This window comes from Onychomys torridus, chromosome 11, assembly GCF_903995425.1.
Source record: "Onychomys torridus chromosome 11, mOncTor1.1, whole genome shotgun sequence".
NCBI classification, from domain to species: Eukaryota; Metazoa; Chordata; class Mammalia; order Rodentia; family Cricetidae; genus Onychomys; species Onychomys torridus.
The window spans coordinates 49,679,793-49,686,840 of record NC_050453.1 but is presented as its reverse complement, the minus strand read 5'-3'; positions in this window follow the sequence as shown (position 1 = coordinate 49,686,840).

Here is a 7,048-nt window from a genome sequence, read left to right as displayed (position 1 = left end):
AAGAAACTGCCAGACATTCTACAGGACACAGAGAGAAGTGACTGAGAGACTCTAGACCTGTGGGCTGAAGACAGATGCCCCAACTTTACAAAGGAACATTAGGTGACTGTGCAGGCTGCCAGCTGTCTCTGTCTACTCTTGCAAGACTCCTGAAAGTTGCTTGCATCCTTTGCCCATTTCTCAGATAATAGTATATCCTTCTGGGGTCTTTGTTGTAGTTGAAGCTAGATAGTTACAATTTTCCTTAGATATGAAACCTTGGACTCACAAATATAAGATAGATAGGATATCTTCTTTAATTTTGCCAAATAGACTAGTTATTATAAATAGACTAGCTATTATAACTATAATTCTTGCTTGATAATTGTTTTGCTATCTGTAATTTTACTGTGTGAAAGTTAAAACCTTCCTTTTTGAAAAAAAGAAAAGGGGAAGTGCTGTGGGATGTTCTGTATGTCAAATGTGTTGCTATGATTGGTTGGTAAATAAAACACTGATTGGCCAGTAGCCAGGCAGGAAGTCTAGGCAGGACAAGCAGAGAGCAAAATTCTGGGAAGTGGAAGGCTGAGGCAGAGAGATACTGCTGCTGCCATCATGACAAGTGAGATGTAAGGTACCGGTAAGCCACAAGCCACATGGCAACTTATAGATTAATAGAATTGGGTTAATTTAAGATATAAGAACTAGATACCAAGAAGCCTGAGCCATTAGGCCAAGCAGTTTAAATAATATAAGTGTCTGAGTGATTGTTTTATAGGTGGTCTGTCAGACTGCTGGGGCTTGGCAGGACCTGGAGAGAAAACTCTAACTACACCCTTCTACATTCTTGGTCATTTCCCTTTTACTTTCATGCCTCTATCCTTATCTCAAATATGAAAGAAAACACAAAATACTTGTCATTATGACAAGTTGTCTTTTACTTAACATGATGAACATGATGATCTTGTTTCATTACCCCTGTCATGATTCCCAGAACCTCAATTTTTTTTTTATTTAAATTTGATTTATGGGAGCTGGAGAAATGTCTCAGTTATCAAAGAGGTGCTGCTCTTGTAGAGGACCTGGGTCTGCTCCCAGCACCCATGACAGGTGTCTCACAACCACCTGTAACTCCAGCTCCAGGAGATCTGACTTCTGGGCGTGCAGTCACCTACATTCATGTCTCTCTCTGTGTGTGCACATATGTGCGTGTGCACATATGCATGTGTGCACACACATGCACACCCATGCACACGCACACACAAATGTGCATACTCACATTAGAAATAAAATAAATGGCCGGGCTGTGGTGGCACATGCCTTTAATCCCAGCACTTGGGAGGCAGAGACAGGCAGATTTCTCTGAGTTTGAGGCCAGCCTGGGCTACCAAGTGAGTTGCAGGAAAGGCGCAAAGCTACAGAGAGACCCTGTCTCGAAAAACCAAAAATCAAATAAAATAAATGTTTAAATTTAGCTTGGCACATATTGTATAGTTCTTATACAAAACCATTCTTGTGCAGATACATTTTAGATATACAGTGTTCATAAATGTTTACTCTGAAACTAAATAGACTAGAAATTCTCACACTTATGGGTTTGGGTCATACAATTGAGCCATACTTGAGATATTTACTGACTTAGTCAAACTTCAGATAATAAAATATTCTGGAGGGTAGGAAACAACTGTAACTTTAGAAAATGTAACTTAATAAATATAAATAACAAATCACTATGATGCCTAATAATTTTAATAATACTAACAAACCAAAATAAAATTTTTTATAAAAACTAAGTTACCTTCCTGTGCTTTGCTTGGACATCAGTGGAACTAGAAGGAGCCGATGAGCAAGAACAGAAGGCCAGCTCTCCATCTTACCCCAGGTAAACAAACCAGACTCTAGTGCAGTGAAAACAGATTTTATTTCAGTAACCAGTGAACAACCTGTGAGACTTGCATGTGAGTGACTGGGCACTCTAAAGGGAGATCGAGGGCCCATGTGATTGCTGAGATAGTCAGGGAAGCAAAGGAGAAGAGTGCTGGCTTTGTCTGCTAGTCTGCAATGATCAGTTAGCATTCCACCTTCCCAGAAGCTGGGGAAGAGGGCCAGCCCTTCCTAATGGTTGTATCTCACATGAACAACACTCAGTCCTTCAGAAAGGTAGTCCGGAGTTGCTAGAGACACATACTTTCAAAGGCACAAGAGAGGTTTCACACCATACATCCTTTTCAATGAGTGAGCTATGAAGGGAGATGAGGTGCCTGGCACCAGGTATAAACTGGAACAAACAGCAGATGGTTTGGTGAACCCTGACCCTTGGAGACTTAGCTCAAAAGTGATGAGTCTTTCCTGGGATGTTGTCTTGGCTGCTGAGAAGCCACAGTGGGGCTAGTGAAGTCCTATTCACTAGCAGGGGTTGGGTTGGGTCCTCATGTGCTGAGAATTTTTTGCAATTTTCTTGTCTTCTTTTTCTTCCCTCCCCCTCCCACTCTGTTTCCTCTTACTGTATCTGTCAGGATGCACAATAGGAAATAGAAACTACCTCTTTTGATATTGTAAGTAGGGAACCTTTTACTGCAGAACATTGTGTACGTAAACAATTACTGAAAGTGATGATAGACAGGGCTGTAGCCTGTTTCCAGGACTAAACTCCTGCTTATTCTACTGGAAAGCTATTATCCCAGGCCTTCCTTTGAGCTGCAAGCTTAAGATCCACTCTGGAAGTTGCTATGATGGCATCCTCACACCAGCTTTATGAATCTGGCACCTATACCACTGCAAGTTCCCTTCAACACTGAGGCCACTTGAAAGTGAATCAGCATAGCTACAAGCTAAACATGGGCTCAAGCTAGGCACAGACCTACGAAGTTGCTAATGATACTCTGGATGTTCGAAGCATGGACTCCTCTGTTTCTCTGACTTTGTGTGCAATCAGAAGTAAGAAGAGAGCTTTGACCTTGCTATGTGCTTCAAAGTCTTCTCATCAACAACCAATATTCATAGCAAATGCTACTACGGTGTCTTAGGGACTTTACATTTTTCTCTCATCTTTCAACTATATGAGTATATACTTGTTCTATGAAAAGTATAAAGCACTGTTGAACTTCAACAATTGAATTGGAATGAGGAGAGGGAGGGGTGGAAACGAGGTAAGCACTGTACTAATGTATGAAATTATTATAATTTCAATTTCAAAAAATAGAAATTATAATAAAACTTATATTAAAATTATAATAGCATTAGAAAAATACAATAAAATTATAATAAAAATGAAAAAAATTAAAAATATATTAAAAATTGTGCATGAACTAGATGACTCCCAGAATAAGTGAATCACTGCCGAATAGGAAGATTGAATAGCTACTCTGCTTTATATTATATGAATAAAATGAAATTTACACACAATGCTTCGGTAGCATAAATGAAGTTGAAGAATTAAAGAAATGGCTGGAGCTGTGATCCTAACGGCCCTTTTGGGGAAGACATGAGTTAGGCTGCCTAGTGGGGAGTGGTTAGGGATGCTTTCTGATGAAGAGCAAAAGGCCATGTCGGGGTGGGAACTTGAGAGAGGCAGACAGATAAGAGGAAGAAGAGAATCAGGAAAGAAAAGAAGAGGCATAACGGAGAAAGAGGCAAGAGAGATGAGAAGAGACAAAGAGAGCGAGCTGTGCCTTTTAAAGGGTTCACATGTCGCATGGCTGAGGGTGGAAAAGGCACTTGGCGACAGGTGATGATGTAACTGCTTTGGTGGCAGAGGCAGCAGAAACTAACACTGCCCCTTGCTGATGGGGCAGCAGGAGAGCTGGCCCTGCCTCTCAGGGAGGAGCTGGCCCCCTGCACTAGGAAAAGATGGCCTCTCCCCTCACTACAGGTGAACACCTTATCTGGGAATCACACCAGAGGGCCCTGAGGACCTGAGAGCAGGACAGTTGACCCTGCCTCAACTTTGTGTGCATGTGATGGCATGGGTAAGGGAAAAATGCTCTCCTTTCCCCATTTCACCACCTGTGGCAGGCGGGCAAGAGATGTCCTTGGGGGCAGGAGAGTGGGAGAAGTAGCCTGCTCCTCACCAGCTGCAGCACACAGGAGACCAGACCCTGCACCCTGCCAGGGCAGTGCACTAGGGCTAACCCTATTATAGGGACACAGGGGAGCCAGCCCAGAGAGCTGGGGAGCTTACCACAGACCTCCACCCCCACCCCCCCATGTCCCCAACAGCAATTGAGAGAGTGGGCTTTGCACCTGGCCTGGGCAAAACAGTAGAGCTGGCCCTGGTAGTGTGAGTGTGGGTGAGCCAGACTGGAGAGCCCGAGAGCTAGAGAACTGGCCCTGCTCCTTGATGTCTGCTACATTGGGTGAGCTAGCTAAGGCAAGGAGAGTTTGCCCCCAGGTAGTGGTGATGAGAGAAAGCTGGTGAGCTGATAAATCAAGCTACCATCCAGGCCCAGAACCACGGCTATGAGTTGGTCCACCCCAACATCCACCTTATCGATGAACTGTTGGAGCATGCAAAGGGGAGGAACCTACAGATCCAGAACTTCAGGAACTCCACGACACAGGACAATAACGGGATATCCATGAGGAGCCCCAGTGGGAACCCATTATCGATGGTGTAGCAGAAGTCTGAGGCTTCAAACCAGACCAATGACTCAAAGCAACAAACACTTACAAAGTAAAGATATGTAGACTAAAGGGTAAACTGTGTGACTCACTGGGCCACCCTACAGCATCCACAACAAAATGATTTTCCTTTTGTTGTTTGGTTTGGTTTTTGGGTTTTCTTTTTATTTATTTGGGGGGGGGGTATTTGTAAGAGCAGAGGGCAGATTCGAGATAAGTGAGATCAGGATACAGGATATGAAATCTACAAAGAATCAATAAAAGTTACAAAAAACCCACAAATGCTCTTTATTATTAGGGGAGCCTTGCACATACAATTTTCTGATTAATTTAGCAAATATTAACTGCTCTTTTTGTACTGGCCATATTCCTTCCTATAAGAAGAAAAACAAACCATTGCGACTGTGAAGAAAGCCCTTTAATAAGCAAACCGATAGGCATATACTATGTAATCACATGGTTGATCTGAAAGAGGGATGTCCAGAATGCTGTGGGAACTCAGCAGAAATCTCACCTATGCCTTGTGAGACAGCAGGGGATTCACACAGGAAGTAGCATTTTAGCAGAGACATTAAGCTGAGGTGGAATTTTCTAGTCGGCTTAGTATGTGAGGGGGAAGGGATACTTTAGGAAGAGGAACTAACAGTTCATATCTTAACTTGTTCTCATTGAGGATGAAATTGGATGTTGAGGGAGAAGAACTAAGAGAAGGGCCCAAGATCAGGAGAGTATGAAAGAATGCACCACAGAGACAGGTCATCCTCCGAAGTCAGAGCTCTTGAGGTTGTGAAATTGTACTTTGGCCACTACAAGTGCTGGGAAAATTTGAAGAAGAAAGGCTATCTAAAGTCTAGAGAAGCCTGCAAGAATTTTTTAGGGCCAAGTGGAGGTGACCAGGGCTTTTGTTTAGAAATGGTGAAGGGACATTGATCTGAAAGAGGTATGTACATAGCACTATGAGAACTTGGCAGCAATCTCGCCCATGCCCTGTGAGACAGCAGGGGATTCACACAGGAAGTAGCATTTTAACTGAGACATTAAAGCTTAGTTGGAATTTTCTAGATGGTTTAATATGTGACTGGAGGGGGGGTATTCCCTAAGACAGTGTCAGGTTTGGTGAACTGTGATTACACTCAAAGGTCTTGGACTTAATCTTTGTGACCTTGAGAATGTTGTGAAAACTTTCTGAGCCCATTAACTCATTGATAAAGCTAGGGAAGAATCTGTCCTGTGTTATTTTTGACAATTAAAATTGATGACAAGGTAAACTACTTATTTTACAAAATCTGAAAGGGACTTGATTGATTGCTTATACTACAAAATATGGTGCCTACAGAAAAGGAATAATTTTAAGAGAAGTAAAGCAGGGGCCAGCAATATGGTTCAATAAGCTTAGGTACTTGCTACCAAGCCTGATGACTTTAGTTCAATCCCCTAGATCCACATGGTGGAAGGAAAGAACAGTAGATATCCTGGCCTTCTGGCTGTTACAGTCTTCCAACTCCCTCTTCTGTGACATTCTCTGACCTTTAGCCTTAGTGATGGTGTTGCAGATGTATCAGGTGGGGCTGGGCATTCCATGGTCTATTGTTCTCTGCATTTTAACCAGCCGTGGCTCTCTAGAATGGTCTATATCTGCTTCAAAAGGAAGCTTCTTTGATGAGAGGTGAAGGCTACCCTTACCTATGGGTGGAAGGATAGTATTTAGAATGCAGATGAAAATTATCTTGGTTTAGGGAAGTGGCAGTACTAGGTTCTCCTCCAGGTCCATGGTCTTATCAGCCGTGGGTAGTGACTAGGTTATCTTACCAAGCATGAATTCTTTCCTGTTGAGAGGACTTTAAGACTTAGGCATCTCTGTTGGTTATCCCCAGATTATAAGTGTCATTACTATACCTTTCAGGCTATCTTGCCGTTCTGATCATTTCTGTGGTTGATAGCCTTAACAGGTGGATGAATCTGTTGATTGCTTTTCTCCCGTGGCAGCTGGCATAGATCCTTCTGGTACTGTGAAAGCTAGTTCTCAGGAAGCAGGCTTCCAGGTAAATTCCAGCTTGACTTCTCCAAGTACTGTGTCTGAAGTGTGCAGCATCTTCAGCAATAGGGTCTTGTGTTCAGTTTCTGGGAGCTATCCAAGGGCAATGGCGGTAGTCTATGTTGTTCTTTGGGAAAGCCTAAGATTTCCCTGACTGACATTTTAAAATGAGGTGTCCCATACCCAGTATTGGAATTTTTCTGTGCTAGTCTATGGCTTTTGGTGGGAGCATTGTACCTCAAGTAGCATAACTTCTGTTAAACTATATGTGTGTATATCTGTACATACATTTATAACAGCAATTTAAATAAACATAAAGTAATAGTATTCCTTATGATACTTTCAAAATTATTTAGTGTTATTTATGTATCCCTCCTCCTCCCTTTCTTCCTGTGGGGCCCTCCCTTCTCCCTT